Raw genomic sequence first — 27,693 nt, forward strand, 5'->3', positions numbered from 1 at the left:
ACATTCTAAAAAAGATTTCTAATTTTAAATTAGGTTGGGTCATGATTCACCTCCCAAATTGCCATGACAAGATGTAATACTATTCCTATACTGGTGCAGCTAAAGAGCTGGCTACTTACTTGAAGTCCTCTGGCTTTTATATTATTTCTCTAAGGCCATCTATATTTATGTAAGTAAGAAAGGAGATTTTTTTGGTGCCTTTCTTCAACTTAAGCAGTTTCTTCATTTCATGGCTACTGTCACTTCCTGTCCTTAACCAAGCTGTCTTGAGGTCAACTTGATCCTACTCTAAAGAAGGAGCAGTTATCACTCTCTTAATTAGGCTTTTTCACAAAAACCTGTGAATCCATTCTTAACCTATCTCAAAGTGTGCCTCCCTGCTTTCAGGTTGAGGAGGGTAGCAGTTTCCAGGTTTTGAACAACTGAAGGTAAAGTACTTCTGCATGCACTCCTGCATTTGGGGTGTTTTCTCCTTTGTTGATGTGAAAAAGCCTGTTGGTTTAATGCCAGTATCCAGAATCAAAGCTACTCGTGTTTCAGCACTATGTACGTATTCAGATGTTGTTGCATCTGTGCTGCTTGCATGTTACAGTGAATTTATCCTCACAGGTCTGCCAAAAAGAAGGATGCTTTAATTCTTTGAGATTAAAGTATTTTGTTTGAAAAATTACCACAAATTGGTAGAGGCTGGGACAGGTTCAAGTCCAGGATTCAAATGTGCCAATTTCCAGTCTTCTCCTGTAGGATTAGATCAACAGTACCTATTTCCCATGCTGTAGTCTGTTAATGAGTTGAGATCTAAGTTGTTACAATGTATCTCTTACCTTTTCTCATATATGAGTTGTAACACTTTAATTGGTATAGAGTTAGGAAACCTAAAAACTAAGTAGGAAAGACTATGCTTCATAAATAACACAAAGTGTGACAAGGAAGCGCATTATTGTTTAAATTGCACATAACTAATTTGTTAACTACAGTCAGAAACAATGTTACTAGCTCAGTTTAAAATCCCCAAGCGAACTTGGATTTGCAGGCAAAGTTTAGTGTGCCACACTGGTAAATATCCTACTGAGAAGGAAAATCTGCAGGATTTGGCCCAGAATTGAAGTAAGGACTTCCTTGTTTCCCAGTCCATTTGGAATAGTTTTCAGCATTTATACTTATGTTAGCACTTATAGTCCATCCCAGAATAGTTTACTTTGTGGTAAGAAAAAGAAATGGCCTTTCTACAAGCAGTTTAGAATGTTATAGGTAAAACCTGACACAGGTATAATATGAGAGAATTTTAAAATCAAGATGATGGAAGTAGTAGGAAAGGAAATAATGGGATTGTCCTTAGATGCAGAAGCATCAAAATGCTTTCTAACTTCTGGCTTCAAATTATACTATATAAAGCATGTTAACCTCACTTTTATACTAGTTTCGGAGCCAATAGGAGTGTGCCTGACCTTTCTCGACATTCTCCTCACTCATGAAATTGCATGGAGGGTCAGGTTTGTAGGTAGCATTGTATTGTTTTAATGAATTTAACCGGATGCATGCAAATAAAGATACCAAAATACCTCCTCACCTCTGGAGTTCTATTTATTTCTTCATTGATACAGTGTTGTAGAGTCCCCTGAGAAATTTTCAATGATTTCTTTTTTCTGCTTTTACTGTAACTGTGTTCTTAGCCATCCCAAGCAAAGAATATTCACTCTTCTTGTGACCTCAGTCCTCAGCTAAATCATCACTGACTTTGACAGGTAATTTCTAAAGGAAGAACCAAGTTTTTCTCACTTTCTGATTGTTAAGCTATGTATTTCTTTCACATATTTCTCTGTTGGAAGTCATACTGTGGATGAATAATACAAACCCAGCAGCAGTACAGGAGTAGTATTACATCTTGTTGAGTGGTAATTTGGGAGGTGAATCATGACTGATTTTGTTTGAGATTCCTATGATTCTGCTTTTCCAATTTTGCAACCTAATGAAACAATCTTTCTGTTCAATTCTCTTGTAGAGTAATTAGTTCCTCTGGTCCTTTCATGTTTTCTCTCTTGCTGTCCCAGTTTTGCACAGGAAAAGCTTCTGGAAAGTGTCCACAAAGTCATATTTACCATTTCAGATTTCTGTGTGAAGATGTCTTAAAAGCTTTGACTGTAGCTAGACTACAGCTTAGTACTTTAATAGCTGCTTTTGTTCTAGACCTTCCTTGTATAGTGTTTGTATTGTCATTTTTTAATAATGAGTTCAGTGGGATTAGTTATATTGCATAACTTTAAATCCACAATTTTTGTCATATTTGAATGTGAATGCATATAGCCAAAGTCTACAGCTCAATTTGTTAAAATATTGTAGCATAATTGAGAGGGTTTTAAATAATAAAATAGAAAATGAAAAAAGTCTTTGATACTTCCAAAATTTTGAAACATAGAAATCTTAAATGAATAAATTTGTGTGCATCATTGTATTGCATACCTTTATAATAAGTTTATATAAAATATAGCAAGATCTGTACTGCGAAGGGACGCTTGGATCTGATTTTTATTTGAACAGTGTTGTGATAGGGTGGATATTTACTCCTTCAGCTAACCTAGACAGCATAATATAAATTGGAATAATGGTTATTGCCATCCCAAATAACGAAGGGAGAACGGTGTTCTGTTTAATACCAGAAAAATGTGTAAATAACTTTCTCAGTAGCGGAGACAACAAAATCTGCAGTTGATTTATGTGATAGATCTGTTAACTAAAAGAACTTTATTCATGGCAGGTCATTCTCACGTAAGCTAAGACCTCTTTGAGTTTAATTTATTTACTTAAGCTAAGAAGCAAAATATATACTGATACAGGACTTTGAAGCCCTCCACTTTGGAGTAAAGTTAAGGCTGTTTCCCCAAGGAGATGAAAGGGTTATCATGGAACCAGGCAGGTCATCCTGAGTCCTAAAAATATATAAGGTAGTAATCTACTAATAAAGTTGCAATAGAAAGTGCCTCCAGTTCAGTACCCTATCTCTGACAATATCAAGAGTTAATATACAGTGAAGAATGTAAGAAGAGGCAAGCATCAGGTGAACACTACATGAATACTGTTCTAGCATCCAGTGATCTTTAGTTAGGCACTTGCCAAATTAGTGTTAGGGCATTAAGTAGCTTTGTAAGGATCTTTATCTCATCAGTCTGCCCATGTAAACTTTTAAGTATCTAAAAAATCTTTCTGAAAATTGTTTTAAAACTTCACTATGTGGAGAAATTCCATATTTTTATTTTGAATTTTCCTTCTTCCAATTTCTTTTGATGACCTGTATTCTCTTATATTGGAAGAAAGAGTGAACAGCTGTTCTGTCAGGGTGACAGACTTCTAGAGATACTTTTCTCCCCATGATTTTTCCAGGTAAAAAATTCATGTTCATTTGAACTGCCTCTCTTAAGGAAGCTGTTCTGAGTATGCCTGTGACTATTGACCTCATACCTTCCTGGTTCTTTATCAGTTGGTGTATCCTTCTAAAGATGGGTTCTTGCTTTAGATGATTACAGATGTTGCTCTGACAAACTGATTGGCCCAGTTCGGTAGTTTGAAGTTTAGCAGTTTTTACCCTGCTTGAATCCTTCTTGGATAATAGTTTCCCCTTTGAGACAACAGACCAGTGCTTTTATGCTTTTATGATCTGTCTATTAAAGAATCATGTTGAAAGGAGGAGACTGGGCAAGAAAACCTTCTTTTAACCCTTCCATACCAATCTCTTTCCCTCATACATATGGCAAGTACACCTATGAATATACACAACCTGCAGTGATCATCAATGTTTAGTCTCATTGTCTGCATAAACTAGGAATTCTGATGTTTGGCAATTCCAATGTTTAGTTAACAGAAACATTTTTTTAATTAAGGACAACCCCCCCCTTCTCCTCACCCCCCAGAAAATTATTCATTACAGGAAACAATTGTCAAAAAAAACAAAACCCACAGGTTCCAAACCTGTTCAGAATTTTTCTTTAAAACAGTTTCTTTTCTGTCATGGAGTAAATGTATGTTTAATTGTGCTTCCTGATTTAATTGAAAAGTGAAAATAGTTTTGCTTGGACTGCTATCCCCTGCAAGTGAACTAATGAAAGCACAATTATATTTAATATTAAATCATCATTCCTGGGAGAAGAGCTGTTACGAGAACATCCAGAGAACAGCTAGTTCAAGAGATATACAGTGAGATATACAGAGAACAGTCCATTTAGGCAGTGTTTTCCTATGCATTGGAAGCCATGACCAAGACAAATGTGGCTTTTCTGCATAAGGCTAACCAAAATTTATTGCTTTTTCATTCAGCAGTTAGAAAAGGCTTTCTGCCTTGAAATTTACTGATATTTCAAAATGAGAAAAATGATCATACCATGAGTTCTAATCTCATGTAGGCAATTGAGAGACTTAGGTCAATCTAAACCATCTTCTTTTCCAAAACCAGAATCTAGGCGAAGCTGACCATATTATCTGGATCAGACCAAGTGAAAAATGTTACTTTTGGTTAATGGGGGTTAAATTGTCGTGCTTCACTTAAATTTTCTAATTACCTGTTTTCGTGCCAATTTGTACTTTGTGAAGGCTGGTATGTTGTTGCAGCTCAAATGCAGATGCTGTCACTCTCTTCCCAGTAAATAGGCTTGCAAACCTGAATTTCAAATATTTTAATTGCTAGTAGTTAAAAAATACCTATTTCTAAAGGATTTGGAGGGATTTATTTATTTATTAGTTTGTTGTAAGACGCTTAAGGTAATCTTATGAGAACAGTGAACAAATTAAAGAGCACACTGAAATTAAACCAATACAGAGAACATTTCTTGGTTTTGGTAAGAGCAAAATGAACTCCTTATGAAACTAATCAAGACTATGTGATCTGGGACCAGAGAAATGAGGGAAGGGATTTTCTTAAGCAGCATATTTAACAAAAGGTTAGAGATGAAGTAGTAGTAGAAAGAAATTCCAGAACTGAACAAGAATTACTTTTATGGTAGACCAGCAAAGATTATTATTCATTGGGATGAAGAGAAATCCGTGCTGTGTTTGACTTTCAGCCTGGGAACAACGCTGGTAGTACCAATGGTTTTAGTTGTTGCTGAGTAATTTTTTACTCTGACCGAGGACTTTTCTGTGTCTCATGCTCTGCCAGGGAGGAGGGGAAGCCGGGAGGAAGCAGAGACAGGACACCTGACCCAAAGTAGCCAAAGAGGTATTCCATACCACAGCATGTCATGCCCAGTATATAAACTGGGGGCAGATCACTGCTCAGTCGGGCTGGGTATCAGTCGGCAGGTGGTGAGCAGTTGTGTTCTCTTCCCTTATTTGCTTTCTCATTATTATTATTGGTGGTAGCCGTAGTGGGTTTGTGTTGTACCTTAGTTACTGGACTGTTCTTATCTCAGCCCGTGGGAGTTACATTCTTTCGATTCTCCTCCCCATCCCTCCAGGAGCAGGGGGAGGAAGGAAGGAAAGTGAGGGAGTGCGTGAGCAGCTGCGTGGTTCTGGGTTGGCAGCTGGGCTTAAACCACAGCACATATTCAGACTTAGGGTATTATGATAAATTTTCATGAAATTTTTATTACTTTGCTATCATATATTTGCATGATACCTGTACTTGAATTACCAGTCCTTGCTATTACTTAGACTCTTAGCTGCTTTTATTTTGAAATTGGTTCTTGAGTTTAACAATAATGTCTATAAAATAATTGAGATTAAACTTTAAGGACTTAAACACCATGTGCCAGCTGCGGTTGCCGAACCCTGCAATTCAATTTAAAAATCAGACTTTGGTCATCTTTCAACAATTTGTTCAGGTAGATCATAAATATGTGACCCAAATTTTAAATATGTAAACAACTCACTAGTAGTAATGTTAAGGAAAAAAAATAAATCGCATAATGCAAGTGTGACTTTGTATTTCGCATGTAAGCAGCACATTGTTTTCATTTAAGACTGGATCATGGAAATGAAGCAGTTGAGGTACAACAGCACAGCTCATCCAGCAAATCTGAGAAAGTAAAATATTCTTTTTGCCACTGTCCTGGGTTCAGCAGTAGCAGTCATGTTTTTTCCTTTGTGTTAGCTGGTGCAGTGCTGTGTTTTGACTTCTAGTTTTGAGAACAGCGTTGGTGAAGCCGATGTTTTCGGTTGTTGCTAAGTGATGTTTACCCTGACCAAGGACTCTGTGAGGCTCATGCTCTGCCAGGGAGGAGAGGAAGCTGTGAGGAAGCAGAGACGGGGCGCCTGACCCGGGCTAGCCGGGGAGGTATTCCATACCACAGCACGTCATGCCCGGGGTGGGGGGTAACTGGGAGTGACCCGGAAGGACAGGAGCTTCCGGGTGGAACTCGTTTTCTTGGCCGGTGGTATCGTATTCTCTTCCCTTGTTATTTTCCCTTATCATTGTTTTAGCTGATAGTAGCGGTGGTGATTTGTTGCTGGACTGTTCTTGTCTCAACCCGTAGGAGTTGCACTCTCTCGATCCTCCTCCCCGTTCCTCCGGGAGCGGGGAAGGGGAGAGCCCCGGTGCAGGGAGGGGGGGGGAGACGAACACGGACCTTGATTGTTGTCAGCTTGGCACCACTCACTGGGAGTGAGTGAACAAGTTACCTGACTGGGTTTAAACCACGACAGTTCTTTTTGGCGCCCAACGTGGGGCACGAGGGGTTGAGATAAGAACAGATCTGACTGGATTGATAGTCACTCATCACAATGCTGATTTATTGTCTCTCAAGGTTTTTCCTCTTGATCTCACAGTTTCAGTATACCATATCTTACGTCCATCCGGTATTGGCTGTATTAGTGTTTTTCAAGTGTGGGGCTTGGGCTAAGGTTTTTATCCCATTGTACTTTATGGTAATGACTTGTAATACAATAGAATCATTGATCATGAAACTGATCTGGCTTATGTTCCCAGTGTGGTCACCACCTTTATACTTTGGGAGGTATATGATGGAGGTGTTTAGCAATTACACATCTTTTTTCTCCTTCTCAGGTGCTCAACCTGTGAAGGAGACATCCTTTTACCCTCCTAGTCGTCCCCCCAGACCATTTACATTTGAGAGTTTCGAATTTTTTAAATGGCCTTTTAATGCTCTTGAGACTTGTTTGCTGATGGTGATGGGAATCACCATGCTAACACGCATACAGAGTGTGTTTTGCCCACTACTGATTTCAAGAGTTAAGCAGATTCAGGTTTGGGTCTTGTCTGGGGTCAAACGACGATGTAGGAGGACCGAGAGATTTTCCCAGAGGCTGGACAGCCATGAGTGGCAGGGTGTGTGGGATAGTATGGGCAAGTATCTAGGTCAGTGGGCCCCCCCAGTATTTTGGAATTTCACTACCGAACAACTGCAAAATCCAGAAGAATTAGTAAAACACTTAAATGAGGTGTGTGGTCATTCTGGCCATACCAGAGATGGACAAATCACGGCAACGTGCTGGGGCTTGGCCTATGCTTACAGGGCCTTGTTCAACACTATCCAGCACCTTCAAAAGGAAAAGAATGTCAGCGGATTTGAGGGCAAAGTGACAGTCGCTACTCAAACTTTGGCTGCAATGAACTGCGCAGCTACCCCAGTGGCAAGTACAGCAGCTGCTCGAACTTCAACTGCAACAGACAGCGCGGTTACCCCAGCTCCAAGCACGGTAGCTACACCACCCCCAGCAACAAGTACAGTCGCTACTCAAACCACAGTGATAATCACTGCAGCCAAACCAGAGGACCAATTCGTACCAATATCAGTTGCCCCTGTACGCAAGAGAACAAGCAAAAAGGAGGCAAAAAGGGTGAAGCGAGATGAAGAACCAATGAATTCACCACCCGGTCCAGAATCTGATCAGGAGTCATCCTCACATGACGAAGAAGAAGAAGAAGAGGTAACTTCTCGACCTCGGACCTCAACCGAGCTGCGGAATATGCGAAAAGATTTTACCCGTCAACCAGGGGAGCACATCATCACCTGGTTACTCCGATGCTGGGACAATGGGGCCGATGGTCACGAACTAGAAGGTACAGAAGCCAAGCAGCTGGGATCACTTGCTAGAGAAGGGGGAATTGACAAAGCAATTGCAAGAGAGAAAAAGTCCCTCAGCCTTTGGAGGAGGCTCTTGGCAGCTGTGAAAGAAAGGTTTCCGTACAAGGACGATGTTACGAGTCGTTCGGCCAAGTGGACTACTATAGACAAAGGCATCCAGTCTCTGAGGGAATCGGCCATCGTAGAGATGATCTATCACATCAAGCCGAATAACGGAGATACACCTATAGATCCAGATGAAGTTGAATGTACACGACCCATGTGGCGAAAACTTACACGGAATGCACCGTCATCATATGCCCATTCATTGGCAACAGTGACCTGGAATGACATAGTACCACTAACAGTGGATGAAATGGTTCATAAACTCCGAGAGTTCGAAGACAATCTCACTCCTTCCATCATCTCAGCTGTGAAAAAACTGTCCCAGGACCTCGACAAATTGAGGGACGATGTATCTGATTTATCCAGCTCCTCACGTGTACCAACACGCGTCTCAGCTATTAACAAAAGACGTCCTATTGTTCAAGAGAGGAGATACAGAAGGTATACGCCACGGGGTACCCTATGGTTTTACCTGCTGGATCACGGAGAAGACATGACAAAGTGGGATGGAAAACCTACTTCAGCTTTGGAGGAACGGGTGAGTGAACTGAAGAGGGGAGCAAGGGCCAAGACTGATCGTCCCATGAGAGCTACGGCTTCAGTCTCTGGTGAGCAGTTTCCCAGATGGAGTGGAAGAGCTGATTTTACTCCAGCTCCTGTGATAACGAAGAATAATCCCTTTCAACACGACTTAAGTGTCCAATGCTGTGACGACCATTAGAGGGGCCCTGCCTCCAGCCAGGTGGAGGTAGGGGACAATCGGATTTACTGGACTGTGTGGATCAGATGGCCTGGCACATCAGTCCCACAGAAGTATAAGGCTCTAGTAGATACCGGTGCACAGTGTACCCTGATGCCATCAAACTGTCAAGGGGTGGAACCCATCTATATTTCTGGAGTAACAGGAGGATCCCAAGAGTTGACTGTGCTGGAGGCTGAAATCAGCCTGACTGGGAGGGAGTGGCAAAAGCACCCTATTGTGACTGGTCCAGAGGCTCCATGCATCCTCGGCATAGACTACCTCAAGAGAGGGTACTTCAAAGACCCAAAAGGGTACCGGTGGGCTTTTGGTATTGCTGCTTTGGAGACTGAGGAAATTGAGCAGCTGTCCACCTTGCCTGGTCTCTCAGAAGATCCCTCTGCTGTGGGGTTGCTGAAAGTTGAAGAACAACAAGTGCCAATTGCGACCACAACAGTGCACCGGCGGCAATATCGCACCAACCGAGACTCCCTGATTCCCATCCATCAGCTGATCCGTAGACTGGAGAGTCAGGGGGTGATCAGCAGGACCCGCTCACCCTTCAATAGCCCCATATGGCCAGTGCGAAAGTCTAATGGAGAATGGAGACTAACAGTAGACTATCGTGGCCTGAATGAAGTCACACCACCATTGAGTGCTGCCGTACCGGACATGCTAGAACTTCAGTATGAACTAGAGTCAAAAGCAGCCAAGTGGTATGCCACGATTGATATTGCCAATGCATTTTTCTCCATTCCTTTGGCAGCAGAGTGCAGGCCACAGTTTGCTTTTACTTGGAGGGGTGTCCAGTTCACTTGGAACCGACTGCCCCAGGGGTGGAAACACAGCCCTACCATTTGCCATGGACTGATCCAGACTGCACTGGAACAGGGGCAAGCTCCAGAACACCTGCAATACATTGATGACATTATTGTGTGGGGCGATACAGCGGAAGAAGTCTTTGAGAAAGGGAGGAAAATAATCCAAATCCTGCTGAAAGCCGGTTTTGCCATAAAACGGAGTAAGGTCAAGGGACCTGCACAGGAGATTCAATTTTTGGGAATAAAATGGCAAGATGGACGTAGACAGATCCCCACAGATGTGATCAACAAGATAACAGCAATGTCTCCACCAACTAATAAGAAAGAAACGCAAGCTTTCTTGGGTGCAGTGGGGTTCTGGAGAATGCACATCCCAAATTACAGTTCGATTGTAAGCCCTCTCTATCATGTGACCCGGAAGAAGAATGATTTTAAATGGGGCCCTGAGCAGCAACAAGCCTTTGAGCAAATTAAACGCGAGATAGTTCATGCAGTAGCCCTTGGACCAGTCCGAACCGGACCAGATGTAAAAAATGTGCTGTACACTGCAGCTGGGGAGAACGGTCCTACCTGGAGCCTCTGGCAGAAAGCTCCAGGGGAGACTCGAGGTCGACCCCTCGGCTTTTGGAGTCGGGGATACAAAGGATCTGAGGCCAGCTATACCCCAACTGAAAAAGAGATACTGGCAGCCTATGAAGGGGTTCGAGCTGCTTCGGAAGTGATTGGCACTGAAGCACAGCTCCTCCTGGCACCCCGGCTGCCCGTGCTGGGCTGGATGTTCAAAGGCAGGGTCTCCTCTACACATCATGCAACTGATGCTACATGGAGTAAATGGGCTGCACTAATTACACAACGAACTCGAATAGGAAATCCCAGTCGTCCAGGCATTCTAGAAGTCATCATGGACTGGCCAGAGGGCAAAGATTTCGGAATGTCACCAGAGGAGGAGGTGGTGCGTGCTGAAGAGGCCCCACCATATAATAAACTGTCAGAAAGTGAAAAGCAGTATGCCTTGTTTACTGATGGCTCTTGCCGTATTGTGGGAAAGCATCGGAGATGGAAGGCAGCTGTATGGAGTCCTGGACGACAAGTTGCAGAAACTGCTGAAGGAGAGGGTGAATCGAGTCAATTTGCCGAGGTGAAAGCCATCCAGCTGGCCCTGGACATTGCTGAACGAGAAAAGTGGCCAGTACTTTATCTCTATACTGACTCATGGATGGTGGCAAATGCCCTGTGGGGGTGGTTGAAGCAATGGAAGCAGAGCAACTGGCAACGCAGAGGTAAACCCATCTGGGCTGCTGCACTGTGGAAAGATATTGCTGCCCGGGTGCAGAACCTGGTGGTGAAGGTACGTCATGTAGATGCCCATGTACCCAAGAGTCGGGCCACTGAGGAACACCAGAACAACCAACAAGTGGATAAAGCGGCTAAGATTGAAGTGGCTCAGATGGACTTAGATTGGCAACATAAAGGTGAATTATTTTTGGCCCGGTGGGCCCATGACACTTCAGGCCATCAGGGCAGAGATGCAACATATAGATGGGCCCGTGACCGAGGGGTGGACTTAACAATGGACACTATTGCCCAGGTTATTCATGAGTGTGAAACATGTGCTGCAATTAAACAAGCCAAGCGGTTAAAGCCTCTTTGGTATGGAGGACGATGGTTGAAGTATAAATATGGGGAGGCCTGGCAGATTGACTATATCACACTGCCACCAACCCGCCAAGGCAAGCGCCATGTGCTTACCATGGTGGAAGCAACCACCGGGTGGCTGGAAACATACGCTGTGCCCCATGCCACTGCCCGGAACACCATCCTGGGCCTTGAGAAACAGATTTTGTGGCGACACGGCACCCCAGAGAGAATTGAGTCAGACAATGGGACTCATTTCCGGAATAACCTTATAGATATTTGGGCCAAAGAGCATGGCATTGAGTGGGTATATCACATCCCCTACCATGCACCAGCCTCTGGGAAAATCGAACGGTACAATGGGCTGTTAAAAACTACACTGAGAGCGATGGGTGGGGGAACTTTCAAGCATTGGGATACACATTTACCAAAGGCCACCTGGTTGGTCAACACCAGAGGATCTGCCAACAGGGCTGGCCCAGCCCAGTCAGAACTTTTACATATTGTAGAGGGGGACAGAGTTCCCGTGGTGCATATGAAGAATTTGCTGGGGAAGACAGTCTGGGTTATTCCTGCTTCAGGTAAAGGCAAACCCACTCGTGGGATTGCTTTTGCTCAGGGACCTGGATATACTTGGTGGGTAATGCGGGAAGATGGGGAAGTCCGATGTATACCTCAAGGGGATTTGATATTAGGGGAAAACAGCCAGTGAACTCAATTGTATGCTGTTGCCTGCTGTGTAATGCTTTTATAGCCCATCAACTAGATGTCTCCAGGTCACCAGCGACTGGCCCTGAGTTCCCTCCAGCCATCATCCCAACAGAGAATGAACTTGGAACATCATGGACCGAATGGACTCGGCAGCATTATAGGGATTGGTCCATGCACTAAGAAAATGATTTTTTTTCCTCTTGGTCTGTATGTATATGGATGTATATATGTGGGAGAGCGATGGTGTATTGAAAATGTGGGATCTGAGCACGACGTGAATGGTATGGAATAAGGGGTGGATAATGTCCTGGGTTCAGCAGTAGCAGTCATGTTTTTTCCTTTGTGTTAGCTGGTGCAGTGCTGTGTTTTGACTTCTAGTTTTGAGAACAGCGTTGGTGAAGCCGATGTTTTCGGTTGTTGCTAAGTGATGTTTACCCTGACCAAGGACTCTGTGAGGCTCATGCTCTGCCAGGGAGGAGAGGAAGCTGTGAGGAAGCAGAGACGGGGCGCCTGACCCGGGCTAGCCGGGGAGGTATTCCATACCACAGCACGTCATGCCCGGGGTGGGGGGTAACTGGGAGTGACCCGGAAGGACAGGAGCTTCCGGGTGGAACTCGTTTTCTTGGCCGGTGGTATCGTATTCTCTTCCCTTGTTATTTTCCCTTATCATTGTTTTAGCTGATAGTAGCGGTGGTGATTTGTTGCTGGACTGTTCTTGTCTCAACCCGTAGGAGTTGCACTCTCTCGATCCTCCTCCCCGTTCCTCCGGGAGCGGGGAAGGGGAGAGCCCCGGTGCAGGGAGGGGGGGGGAGACGAACACGGACCTTGATTGTTGTCAGCTTGGCACCACTCACTGGGAGTGAGTGAACAAGTTACCTGACTGGGTTTAAACCACGACAGCCACTAATAGAACTTTGCAGTGTTGAAATAAGCAGTACAGGCTGCCTGGCTGCACATATAAATCTTCACTTTGCCTAAGCATATGTATGCTTAAGAAACAGCAGTTGACAATGTGTTTAATAGCTTATTTGCAAATCTTTTATGTTTTTGATAAGCCCAGAGGGAGGTTCGGAGACCAGTTGGTTTTTCTTGGACCTGTTATTTCTGACATCTAACTCAAACATTGCTGTGCTGCTTAGCTTCTGATCATGCTTCAACATTTTCCCATGTAAAAGAACATACTCTGTAGCTAAAAATGATTTTAAATTATTATGAAACTTGAAACATTTTTTTTCTTAGATATTGCCAACAGTGTCTACGTCCTAGGCCTTTTGTATTTTAAGATGAGAAACTGCAAAAGGCAAAATGTGTATTTCAGAATGCCTACAGATCAATTTGTTACTTATTTATTTTTTAACATAAAGAGGCATGGATCCTATAGAAGAGATGGCATTTATGGTGCACTCTTTGGCTGTCCTTTTCACTGTGAGGGTCAGAAAAAACCTCTAGATTTTTAAAGTAACATTTTGTGGATTCAGATGTGGATGTGTAGAGTTTTATTGCACAGTTTAAAACTGGGAAGATAGCTGCAGCTGCAGATCTTTTTAGATGACTCCCTTGGAGATAAACATTAATTACCTGAGGCAGGAGGGGGATTGGTGAAAGATACAAGGTGTATTTTGAGAATTTTACATGAAAGACAACAAGGTGGTGCAAGATGATTCTTCCTCCCATAAGAAGTTTAACTTGTTGTCGTGGTTTAAACCCAGTCAGGTAATTCATTCGCTCACTTCCCCCCCTTTCTTGCCCTCCCCCTGCTCTCGGAGGGACGGAGAGGAGAATCAAAAGAATGCAACTCCCACGGGTTGAGATAAGAACAGTTTAGTAACTAAGGTATAACACAAATCACTACTGCTACCACCAATGATAATAATGATAAAGGAAATAACAAGGGAACAGAATACAACACCTCACCACCCGCTGACCGATAACTCGCCCCCCAAGCCCGACCAAGCTCCGACCGATACCTCCTCCAACCCTGCAATGCACCAGCCCTTCCGGCTAACTCCCAGTTACATCCTGGGCATGACGTGCTGTGGTATGGAATACCTCTTTGGTCAGTTTGGGTCAGGTGTCCTGTCTCTGCTTCCTCCTGGCTTCCCCTCCCCCCTGGCAGAGCATGAGGCTCACAAAGCCCTTGGCCAAACCAAAACATCTCTATCAGCTCTGTTCCCAAGCCGAAAGTCAAAACACTGCACTGCACCAGCTACCAAGGAGGAGAAACATGACCGCTACTGCTGAACCCAGGACATTATCCACCCCTTATTCCATACCATTCACGTCATGCTCAGATCCCACATTTTCAATATACCATCACTCTTATCTTAGTGCATGGACCAGTCCCTATAAAGCTGCTGCGTCCATCTGGTCCATGTCAGGCTCCATCTCTTGTAACAGTCTTCCAGAGCAGGAGAGACTGTGTGCAGTGTTCACACTCGTGAATAACCTGGGCAATAGTGTCCATTGTTAAGTCCACCCCTCGATCATGAGTCCATCTCTGTGTTGCATCTCTGCTCTGATGGCCTGACCAGGCTTAAAATAATTCACTGTCCCCTTAAGCAGTTTCTGCAGCTTGTTGCTGGGGACTCCATACAGCTGCCTTCCATCTCCGACGCTTCCAAAGCACTGGAGGGGCCCAGTGGACTAGATACTTGCCCATACTGTCCCACACACCCTGCCACTCATGACTGTCCAGCCTTGGGGAAAATCTCTTGGTCCCCCTATATTGTTGTCTAACCCCAGACAAGACCCAAACCTGACTCTGCTTAACTTTCGAGATCAGACAAAATGGTTGCGGGTAGAACACAGCCTGTGTGTGTGCCAACATGCTGATCCCCATCACAATCAGCAGGCAGGTCCCAGGGATACCCAAAGGCCATTCAGAGCCTTCAGAACTCTCAAACGATGCTGCTGTGCTTGTCACTGGGGCTGGTGTAGCTGCTGTGCTTGCCGGCTCTCCCACCACCGGCTTCTCTTTTCCTGAGTCCAGCTCTTCCTCCTCTGCCTTGCTGGGAAGTGCTGCGTGGTCTCCTGCATCCTCCTGGGGCTCGGCGGGTGGCTGCCGGGGAATGCTCTCGGCCGTCGCGGGGCTGGGCTCCTCCGCGGGGCTCGGCTCTTCCGCGGGGCTCGGCTCCTCCGCCGCCTTATCCCGCTGCTCGGCAGCCGCTTCCTTCTGCTCCTCGACCGCCCCGGCCTCCTCCACCGGCAGCCGTCCCCTGGCGGCCTCCGGCCCCGCTCCCGCCGCCGCTTGGTCCCCGGGGCCGCTCTCCCGGGCCGCTTCAGCAGCCGCCGGCTCCCACGACCGCTCCCCCTCAGCTCCCCGCAGCCTCACGAAGATGGAGAGTAGGGCGAGGGCCAGGACGGTGAAGAGCAGCCGGACGGCCAGGTACAAGTCCCCGGCCACGTCCGTCCCGCCCTGCTGCTGGAGCCCGCCCGTATTACAAGCCATTGCCATAAAGCACAGTGAGACAAGAACCTTAGCCCAGGCCCCACACTTGATAAACACTAACACAGCAAATACCGGCTCTAAGTAAGTTACAATATTCTGAAGCTGTGAGATCAACAAGAACAACTCTGAGAGCCAATAAATCAGCATTGTGACGAATGACTATTAATCCAGTCAAATCTGTCGTTATCTCAACCCTTCGTGCCCCACGTTGGGCGCCAAAAAGAACTGTCGTGGTTTAAACCCAGTCAGGTAATTCATTCGCTCACTTCCCCCCCTTTCTTGCCCTCCCCCTGCTCTCGGAGGGACGGAGAGGAGAATCAAAAGAATGCAACTCCCACGGGTTGAGATAAGAACAGTTTAGTAACTAAGGTATAACACAAATCACTACTGCTACCACCAATGATAATAATGATAAAGGAAATAACAAGGGAACAGAATACAACACCTCACCACCCGCTGACCGATAACTCGCCCCCCAAGCCCGACCAAGCTCCGACCGATACCTCCTCCAACCCTGCAATGCACCAGCCCTTCCGGCTAACTCCCAGTTACATCCTGGGCATGACGTGCTGTGGTATGGAATACCTCTTTGGTCAGTTTGGGTCAGGTGTCCTGTCTCTGCTTCCTCCTGGCTTCCCCTCCCCCCTGGCAGAGCATGAGGCTCACAAAGTCCTTGGCCAAACCAAAACATCTCTATCAGCTCTGTTCCCGAGCCGAAAGTCAAAACACTGCACTGCACCAGCTACCAAGGAGGAGAAACATGACTGCTACTGCTGAACCCAGGACACTTGTGTATCCAAGAGTTTGGGAGGGATAATTCAGCATTTTCTCTTACTGCTGATCTAGACCATCCTTTCATTCTCATTAGCAAGCTTTGGATGGAATACAGATGGCCATATTCCTCAGAATATGCTAGAATTCATGATCACAAAAAAAATATAAATAAATCTTGGTAACCTATTAAGAGTAAATAGTGTTTAAAGTAGGTTTAATTTGTAGTAAATATTTGGAATTCAGCAAAAGTTAAGGAGGGAAAAAATGCTTTAGTAGTTAATATTTGCCAACCTAATTTATATTACAGTTCACTAATTCTGAATCCTTGTGCTATTAATTATGATTATTTAAATAATATGAATGTTCAGGAAAATTTTGGGGCAGGTTTTTTCAATTTGCTCTCTAATTCAGAGGCTGCCTGGATTGAAACACACACGATAGAGTCAAAAGCTACTTTAATGTGATCTGCAGGACTTATTCTTTGAAAAAGATGCTCCAGCCTGCACAAGCATTACAGATGGTGTGATCCTTCTGTAACCCAGTGCTTCTGGTTCTCTAGCAACCAGATTTAGAGAAACTTTACATCAGTCAGTGTTCATTTGCCCATAAGTAACAGTGGTCTGGGGCAGATGGGGGGCAGCTACCTCCATGCCTTGTCCTAGCAGTTTTGCCATGTGTCAGTGTTTACCTGTGGAAAAACAACTGTTTGTGCCCCCCAGTAAGAGCTTCTGAGCAAGCTCTAGCAGGAGGTGGGGTGGAGAGTGCAAACAGCAGTGTCTGCAGTGAAAAAAACAAACTCCTGGTAAAAGCAATGGACAAAATTGTGCCTAAGCCTCCAAGGTGGGGGGATGTAGGGGGTAAGGGGGCTGGGGGGGAGGTATTTTTGAGGGACTGTGTAGAATGAAATAGTCTGGAAAGCTTTGGAGGAAACAGCTTTACAAGTATAAAATGGGCAGATCTGCTTACTGACAATTTTGGTTTATTCTGCTAAGGTCAGCATCACTAAATTTTCTCTGTTGAAAATATTATGCTATACTAGTGTGTTCTAATGCACATTAGCTTAAACACTGGAAGGGTCCTTTGGTGTTGTTCACCTGTTTTTGTTCCAAAGGGAAGATAGGGCGATGCTATTTGCAGAGCTTTGACTGATTTGGGATCCTGTCTGTCCTTGTGCTAGGAAGGACTAGTTTCTAACACTTTGCTGCCTCTCAGCTGAATTAATATCTGTCGCATGCCAACAGAGGAGGCCTGAAAGCCTGTGATCCATAAGGACTTTGTAAGTGTGTAGATTTGATTCCTTTTTCATTTTCAATGATTCTTTCCCATGCACCACTCTTTCTCCCTGTGTTTTTTGTCAAGTTTGGGTCTGTTTTCCATATTCCCATTTGGTTTTCGTTTGTACTGGATGTGTTTGTTGTACTGATGATTCTTATGCTTAACCTTTGCTACTTTATTCTTTCTGGAAGCAAAAATCTGACCTGAACCCTAACTTTTTATTGTTATTCTAATGGTCTTACAGAGATCTTGAGTTTTTGACTTAGTGTATTCTGCTGGGAGTCCAGCTGCAATGTATTTTTCTGCTCCCCCATATCTAGGGCAGTGCTGTGGTCAATGCTAGGTCTCTCTCAGCTTTTCTGAGTAGCTGAAAGCATTTCCTGGAGACAGTCAGGTTACAGGCATCCATGGGGAGCTCCTTTCTGGCAAATCAAGTTGTCAGGAACAGAGTAAGTTGTGTGCCACTTCATCTCTGCTAATAAAATATTTCCAAGCAAGTTCTGCTGCTGTTTTTTTTTTGGTTTTGTTTTTGTTTTGTTTTTTAGCAAGTGATTTTAGCTCTTAATCCTATCCTGTGTTTTTTCATTTGTATTGAATGTGAACATAGGACCAAAGCTTGCTTGTGCTGTTTCTTGCAAGTCTAAAGCCAAATAACATGAAAATATGGTTTGGGATGTGAGGATAGGTGTTTTACTCTAAACCAGGTAGTCCCCAGGTCTTTCCCTCATGTTATAGAAGAGAAGGGGCTTAAATTAAGAGTCTGTCTGTGTATGGTGATATGAACTGTATATTGAGTTCTTTTGGTAATAAAGCTTCACTCTAGTGTCTGAACGAGCTGTGAATTCTTTGGAAAATTTGACTGCAGATATTGTTGTTATTTTTAAAGTGTGTAACATTTCCACTGAATTTGCTTTTGATGACTTCCACAATTTAGCCAGTGGTGAAAAACAGACTTACGACAAAAGACTTCACGATGAATCCTCTGACTATGAAGTGGGATAAAAGATTAGAGAACTGAGTTGTAGAATATTGTGGTGAAGTCAGATCATGTCATTTCATGAGTAAATGGCTGGATATAGGACAGTTTTCCTGGCAGTTTTTATCTGGCTGTGGGAGACTGAGAAAATTTTTTCAACTGTGCACTGAAATGACTGTGAGTCTTCTGATGCACTGAAAATGACAATTTGCTCATCTCAACCTGGTGTTCAAAGCTGAAGAAATCACTAAGAAGCAGGTGTATGGTTCATTTTTTTGGGGGGGTTTTGATTGTTTTTAGTTTGTTTCTCTCAAGAAATTGAAGTACCAATCTCTCACATGTGATGTCCCTTTATATCACGTCAGGAGGTTACATTTTATCATGATTGAAACTGTGGTTATGGGTACTGAACAGAGATAAACATCATACTTAGTTTTATAAGACTTCTTAGTTCCCTAATGTGCGTAATTTAGTCTATATATTCTTTCCAAGTGATATAGAGATTATCTGACTGTTTTGAAGAGAGGACTAAGGTTTTATCTTCAGAAGTACATAGACATTTACCAGCTATTTTCCTGTTTACTCAGTGAGGTTTAAGCTTCCTTTTCTTGCCCATTCTGAAGTGACTTGCCTTGGAAAGTCTTTAGCAGAGCAGTGACATCTATATCCAGTCAGTCCTGTATTTTTTGTACTGTTTGTCCACCAAGAATTACCCAGAGGACCATCTTTCTACAAAACAATTGAGAAGTGGTTTCTGGATAAATAACACAGTCATCTGTGTAGGAGTTGGGAAATTGTTTGTATTTGCATTTCATAGACAAATGGTACCACTTTAAAGATTTGTGCTTTAGGAAGAAATTGCATATAAATCTAAAAAAATCTGTGTCCATCAGAAATGTCAAATGAATTAGAAAAGACTCAAACTGTATACTATTTGCTGTGCAGATAGATACTGAGTTATAATTAGAAATCATTGGCTTGATCCTGTGCAGGTCATATTCGGCAGTCAATTTCCAGAATAAATGACTAGAAAAAAATTAAGCGAAGCCATAAGAATCAGCTTCCTTTTAAGGTAAAGTAGTTTTCTGCTACTTTAGGTAGAATTCCATTAAATTCTGGATTTTGAAGTACCAGTGTGGCTAACAGTTTCTCAACAGCAAAGCTTGGTAAGGTTTGGCATAAAAATTGTCCTTAATCTGTATCATCTAGGTACATGGTGGTGTTAAATGTGTTTTCCTCCATCTGGAGTGTCCTCTGAAAATACTGGCCTTTATAATATCAAAAGTAATTAAACATATATTACATGGCATATTTTTAATAGCAATTGTAGTGATAGGAGGCAAACAGCCTAATTTTTCGTGCATGCCTGCTTTTTTTTTTTCCCAAATGAAAAAGCAAGACTCCATAGAGCTTTTCTGCTTGAAAAATAGTGTCAGATTCTATAATACAGATAAAATGTTTACACAATATGACTTGCTTATCAAAAGCACAGGCATTTATGAAAAGCCAGAATCTTAAGATCTGTGTTCCCTCTGGGTCTAAACCTTCTCAATAATTTTCTTTAACTTTTTCACTTTTAGAAGCCCACCCGATGGCTATAAAGATCTATTTTGTTTCCCTGATTCTTAAGAAAGATTCATCATTACTCACATATTTGTTTAGTGCTGTACCAGTTATACTTCTCTTTCAGAGGAAAGCCATATGTTCCCTGTTTGTTTAGCTCTCATGTAAATATTAGAAAAATAGTTAAAACAATGCCTTCCATATTCTTATGCTCTTGAATTAAGGTTTACATTAGCACACGAAATAATAAAGATCTAAGTGTTAGTACATTGGATTTGGCTGAGAACATATTCCTGGGAAAGCCTGTATGTCAGGACATTTTTTTTTTTTTCCCCCATGGTTTATCCGTGGTTTTGTTTAGCTAGTGGAACGCTTAAAATGATAGCCCCATTGAAAAAAGATTACTCAGTCATAGAGTAGGGCATAAAATATATAGTGTAGAAGAGTATATAAAAAGAAAATACAAAATATGAAAAAAAGTTTAGGGTCTAACCTTTACTAGAAAGGTTTGAAAAGATACATTATTTTCTCAGTTAATTCTTACTAGTAGAAGTCTTGGCTTTGCCAGGTACTTGGTTCCTGCAAGGACTTCTACATCAAGTCATACTGTAGAAAGTAACGGGAATTACATTTACGCAGTAGAGGGTCTATTAGAATCTTCCTGCTATGTCATGTAGAAGAACCTTACTTTTTATGTATATATATATTTTATAGATTTTTTAATAGACTGTGAACCACATTTTCTATATGAATTACAGTTGCTATATGAATTACAGTTTTCTAGAGTAATGTCTGTGAAATTCTATTGATATTCTTAAGATCCTTAAAACAATTCCTCCCCAGTACCAGTGCTTTCCTTGCCAATGAGAATAAAAAATACACTTGCAATTAAATGAAAAGACTACTGCTTAGGTTGTTAAAAATGTTTTAATCTATGTTATGCTTTTCTTAAGTAACTGACCATTCTTTACAGGCTAAAAGTCTTTCTCAGCCTAAGTGGCTCCTCTAGTTGTAGATATTTCAATATGAGGATCATTTACGGAAGAAGCTAAAAGTGAACCAGTCTATATGGGAGGTAGAATTGCCCTTCTACCATATAGTTAATCTTAGAATCAATAACATTGGTCCTGCAATAAGGAACAAATAGCTACTTCATGCATTATTACTATCAGGGTTGCCATTCTGTGGACAACTGTAGGCCTTTTAGCATTAAACTACATATACTATCAGTACTCTGTTCAGCTTTTATCTTGATTACAAGCATCCAAATTGCTTTCCCACTCAGCTTTTTTTTTCAGAGGACTACAGAGGCATAAAGAAGTACTTTCTTTATGTTATTTCATACTTTCTTCTTTGCTTGCCCTTGACCTCAGATCTGTTCCCAGGAGGGAGAAAAAAATCATCAGGTTGGAAGTTAGATCTCCCTGCAAAAAGTTATGCTGACATTCGTGACCATCATATTGAGGTCAGCTTAAAAAGAAACCTTCTAATGTGTAATGAAGTACTTACACATTTTCACTTTTATTCTAGCTTGCTCACAGAACTGTCCGAAGAAATAATCTGAAAAATAATGTTCTAATGCATGGGAACATGTAAGCGGCGAGGAGAAGCAGACAGGCCAACCCAATATGGGTGATAAGCAAACTTCTACTTTATTTGTGACGCAGTTCACACATATATAGGAGTGGTATTCAGCCACTCCTCCTAGGCACAACAGTATTGGTTAGCCCTACACAGCTTCCTCCACATTCTCCTCCCATGTCCGGTCTCTGGTTACCTGTGGGGCCTACACCTTGCCTTGCTCGCACAGGCCTCTAAGGCTCCATGGCCTTGCTCTTAGAGCCATTCTGCAACAGGAACAGTGTATTCACAATACATGCTGAACTTGGAAGTGGGAAAGGTGATGTGACTAATTCCATGGGTTTTTCAGTGCTTTACAGTGAATAGGTCTTTGTAGTGCATAGAGAACAACCTGGTCCTCTAAGTCAAATTTACCAGAAATAACAAATGAAAAGCTCAGCATTTGTCCTTGCTATCGGTAGCTGAAAGAACATCCAGAATTATATGCTCAGAAGGTGTACATATATATTATACATGTTTTTTAGGGAGAAGTAGGAGCTCTTTTTACGATGATACTTTTCCTTTTTTTAAGCTGTTTTAAAGGTTTTTTGCTATTGAAGAGAATTACATATTCTAGTCCTGATAATGGTGGGCACCAAAAGACTTCTGCAACTACTGAAACCCAGTGAGTTTAACTGGGCATTGTGTGGGTATACTCTTCTGCCAAGTTATTAAGTTTTGCTTTCGTAAGACAGCCTCACTTGGAGGTGGCTGTTTTGTTGTTTTGCTTGTGTGGGTTTTTTTGTTTGTTGGGTGGTTAATGATGGTTAATTTTGTCTTATAATAAATAAATTATGATTATATGAATTAGTAGTTATTGGCAATTGTGGGATTTTTACATTAAAAATTACTGATGGAGTTGAGTTTGTCACCTGCAAAAATTAGATACTGAAGTCATTACAACACAGCTGGCTGAGGATATGAAATGACTGTTTTGGAAATGAGTAATAGCACAAAAGGAAGCTAAAGCTAAAAGGTACCAACAAAGAAATCACTTTAATAAGACCTGAAGTTCAGCTATGTTGTATTTTTTGTTTAATGCTTCAGCATGTAACTGCTTTTCATTTAGCAGATAAACATGCGGTAGGAGAAATACTTTGGAATGTAGCTTGTGAGCTTTGTAAAGCCTTTTTGTTCTTCGGTACTGTTCTGTTACGTCTTCCAGTATTTGTCTTATTTCAGCAGTCATCAGAAAGTCCACACAGTCGAAAGTCAGAAGGGGAAATTGACTTTTGTGTTGGTCATTAAAGGTTTATTCTAATAGCAAAAGTATGTTATTGTTTTTGGAGATGTCTCTTTCTTGCTTGTTTATATGATAGTCAATCGGCATAAATTGTAGCCAAGACCAATTTCACTAGCATTATACTAGCTAATAAACACACCCCATCCTACTCCCCAAGCCCTCTTGTTTACGGAGCAGTTCTAGCATACTTTTTCCCCTATAGTCAGACTTCCAGGCAGCAAGATTAAATAAAAACATCTGACTGAATAAAGGATTTGTAGCATTAGTCAGGTTTTCAGCAAGTGTTTTCTAGTTAGACAAAAGAGTTGCATTCTCTTAAAGAGTGTTAAAAAAAAAAGTATTGTTTTACAGTAACTACATAGAAGCACATTAGTGGATCCTTTTATTTAATTTCATACTGGCTGCTTGAGCTGTTCTTTAAAATGCCAGGTAGTTAAGAGTTGCATGTTTTCTCAGCTTAGTTACTGCCAGTACCTGGTAGATGTGCCATCTTACTCATCAGTGTTCTCACTTACTAGTGATGTCAGGATTTCTAACACCTAAATAGGTAGCAGAATTTTTTTCTTTATTGAATCATAATTATGCCTTTTTCTGTTATTCTCTTTTCATTATTCCATTAATTTAGCTGCCTGCTTATTTTAATCTACATGTATCTGTCCCACTTCCAATCTCAGATGCTATTTTTTCATGAGATTGAGAACTGCAGTGTGTTATTGTTACCTCTTTGGACCGTCACTGTAGGTTTCATTTATCTTACTTTGCTCAACAGACTGAATAACTTCACAGCCTCTAAAAAGTTTTAATTGGTGAAAATGTCTCAAAGTATTTGATTAGCACTAGAGTGTGCCCTGATATGTGACTTTATAAGACAGCAAGACTAAGAGGAGCTATTTTTGTGACAATGATACACTTCTGTCAAGTCTTCATGCATTTCAGTGGAATGCTTTTCAGCAACTGATTATGCCTTTAGAAATAATTAGCAAATAAAATTTTTACTGGTTTTCCTTGAAAACTCTTGTGAGATTTTCCGTATCCTGCTATCTAAACAGGTATTGTAGAACTTACTCCCTACAGAGATGATTTGCTCATATTTCATAACTGTGCTACTGATATCCGATTTAGGTGACAAAAATAGGCCTTGATGTAGCTGTGTATCAACTTCCCTGCTCTGAAAGGAAGTATGTGGGGTGCAACTTTTCTGACTTCTCACAGAGCTGCAGTCTTCATTTCTGTTTTATTGTGAATGAGTAATTGTTAAGAAATAGAATGTGAAATACGATTACAGCCCCTTCTGCTGCTCAAGATACTGACTTTGAAAAATTTGCACCCCTCTGGAAAAGAACATCAACCCCAGAATATAAAGGAACCGAAGGAAGATTCCCCCCCCCCCCCCCCGTATGCTTAATTTTACAGTGAAGTTACCTATTCTTATTGTCTGTATGGTTAAACAAAGCTTAAAAATTATCTGGTCAACAAAAATAACTTAGTGGGCTTTAAAAACAAACAAACAAAAAAATTCCCATGCATAATTTACACACTTTTGTTAGGTAAAAAATTCTGATTTTTTTTTTTTTTCCTACAAGAATAATTTTGTCAAAATGTCTGTCAGAAACCTACTTATTCTGTGATTATTGTAAAACGACTCACATACATGTTATTCTATTTAAATCTGTCTTTAAACTTAGGTCTTGTGTGAAACTGAATTTTGCTTCATATTTATGTCATATGTATCACTTCTAGAAGCTTCTATGTCACAATAAACTTCAGACTGTCAACTTTCTGTTTATTGAAATCAACTTTTGAAGTGTTAGAATTTCCTTAAAGACAAAAATAGTGGAGTTTTAAACAAGGTTTTCCTATCCTTATCTGCATTATTATTTTTTTTTTCACGCATTGAGGTATTTTGTGATGAAATAAGGATGTGGCAAATTTAACCTTTGAGAAGTACGATTCTAAAAGCAAGGTTTGAACAGAAATCTTGACTGGGAACAAGCAGAATAAAGTTGGTGTTTGAAGTACAGGGAAAACCCAGGAATAGCTAAATGTTAATTTCCTTCTACACACTCCTGATATGCTTTCCCTAAAGCTAAAGAAACGTACTGACTGAATGCTAATAGTATTCAGTCAGTAATAGTCTACAAGATAAAAAGGTGCTGAGTACAAGACATAGTTTACTGTTCTGATGTTATATAGACCTTTTTATAGAGCTTTTGTATAAATAGCATAATTAATGCCATTAATGTCTTTCAGAGGTTTAAGTAAGTATTTATTTCATAAAATGGCAAATCATCATAATGTATTTCATGACAGATGTGTTATTTTTCTAAACCAGATCTACAGTTTACCAGAAAGTTAGATGGATTTTCCAGGAATATCTTAAATAAACCCCAAAGAACAGCCCCCCCCCCAAAAAAAAAAACAACCGAAAAACCACACCAAACCTCAAACTCCTCCACAAAAAAATCAAACAAACCTTTGTCTTCCTTCCACAGGAATGAATTTACATGTAAGGTGGATCTTGTACTGTTATGTGTGTGTGCTCAGCTTTCAGCGTGTTTTGACTCTTAATGTATTACAGGTACAATTAGTGTGTTACACTGGGGAAGAATGTAGGAGAATTTTTTTTCTCAGACTTAGTGCTGTCCAGCTGAGTAACTTGTTTCAGTGACATCCATTTGTTTTGCTACTCAGCTTGTTTTTGTTTGTTTTTTTGTGTGAGTGTGTGTGTTTGGTTTTTTTTTGTGTTTGTTTTTACGATGAAATTTAATATAATCAGATGTCTAAACACATAATTGACAGTACTTCAGGAACACAGACTTGTTACTTTTTGTCATAAACTTGGCTGGATCCATATCATTTGGGATTACTAGGGTATGAAGCAACATTGAAATGTGAGTAGATAGCAGAATGATGAAGTTGTCTCTTGTGCCAGACAACAATATTGTTGGTTTCTGATATGTATACAGCTCCTGCAGCATTTGATTCTGTCAAGGTTTTTCAACAGTACAACATCTTGAAAATACTTATAACCCAACAAATGAAAGATTCAAAAATATTTGTTTCTGTAAGCTCTGGAGGAAATGCTTCTTCCAAAGCAGCACTGTTGTTCCTTGCTCTTTTCTATGAAAAGAGCTGAGAAACTTTTAAGATTTTTCTCTGGTAAATCATAATCATCTTTTAAAAGCCACAGATCCATAACTGACATAAATAAGTAACTATAAATGTCCTCATTGATAAAAGAGTAATTGACAAAATTGTCATTATTTTTTCAACTTTAAGGAAAAGTAGTGCTGAGGAAGGTGTCCAAGGGACTTTCAGAATTGGGGTAGAATCTGAGTATAAGCCCTGTTCTGAAACATGAGTCTGCTGCCTGCTCAGATTTTTAGAAAGACTTCTGAAGCATTGCTAAGTTTCATATTTCCTTAACACACCTGCAGGTAATGTCAATTTCTATTTGTATTCTTTCATTTTAATATCGCTTGCAGTCGCATGCTGAACAGTTACCTTTGTTAGCTGTTTAAATAGCAAAAAAGGAGCCACAGGAGTAGGTCCAAATTACTCGGCTACGGAAGAAAGGGAAGTTGGGAAGGTGATGCTTAGTACACTCTGTACCGTCTTACAGAAACTGAACTGAGTTAAAGCGGAAGCCTCTGACATTTTTTTCTTGTTCATAGAGGTGCTGTTTTGGTATGGAGTAAAGTGGCCTTGCACAGCATGTTGCGTCATCTTAGTTTCTCACCTCTTTAAGTGTTACCTAGAAAATTACAGGAGAAAAACAATGGTTTGGAACGGGGACAACTGTCAGTCAAAATCCTATTATCAGTTCTATTCCGTGATTAGGAACTGAACATGGAGAGAAATGTGGTTGATGAGAAGGCCTTCCTGTGGCTCTGTTGCTCTGCAGAGGCCTTGTATTAAGCTCTGAGTATCCTTCTACTATTGAGGCAACCCCCTGTCACAAGCTTTGGAAACCCAGACTGCACAGTAACCTATGGATTAATCTTGCAGGAATCAGTGCAGATTTCCAGAGACTTCATGGGCTTTAGCTGCACTCTACAGAAAAAATGTTGGTATTGGCAGAATGCTTTTTTCTGAAGAAGGCAGTGTTACTGGTCTTGCACTTGGGTCACAACAACCCCATGCAACTCTACGGGCTTGGAGAGGAGTGGTTGGAAAGCTGCTTGGTGGAAAAGGAGCTGGAGGTGTTGGCTGACAGCCATCCAAACATGAGCCAGTTTGTACCCAAGTGACAAAGAAGGCAAACAGCATCTTGGCTTGTATCAGAAGTAGTGTGGCCAGCCGGACCAGGACAGTGATCATCCCCCTGTACTCAGCACTGGTGAGGCTGCATCTTGAGTGCTTTTTTCAGTTTTAGGCTTGCCACTGCAAGACGGATACAGAGGTGCTGGAGCATGTCCAAAGAAGTTGGTGAAGGTTCTGGAGCACAAATCTTAAAAAGAGCTGCTGAGGGAACTGGGGCTGTTCAGCCCCTTGTTTATTCTAAGGCTTCTAACCCCAGAACCTGTTGCTCCATTAGTTTAACGTTTTGCCTGTTTTTGTCCAAAATACGACTGAGCTTGAAACTCAAAGTGAATATGGGAATTCATTTTTTAAAAGCTTCATTAAAAGAAGAAAACCCACTGAAAATAATTTTGGATTTATACTGAAAATTAAATTAAACTGTATTGTCTCATGTATTTGCAGAATGATAGTTACTATTCTGTAAAGCCCAAATGCTTACATAAAATGG

Source organism: Pezoporus flaviventris, unplaced genomic scaffold (genome assembly GCF_033815535.1).
Source record: "Pezoporus flaviventris isolate CSIRO_AGI_PZ_B2104156 unplaced genomic scaffold, CSIRO_AGI_Pfla_v1 ptg000013l, whole genome shotgun sequence".
In the NCBI taxonomy this organism is placed as follows: domain Eukaryota; kingdom Metazoa; phylum Chordata; class Aves; order Psittaciformes; family Psittacidae; genus Pezoporus; species Pezoporus flaviventris.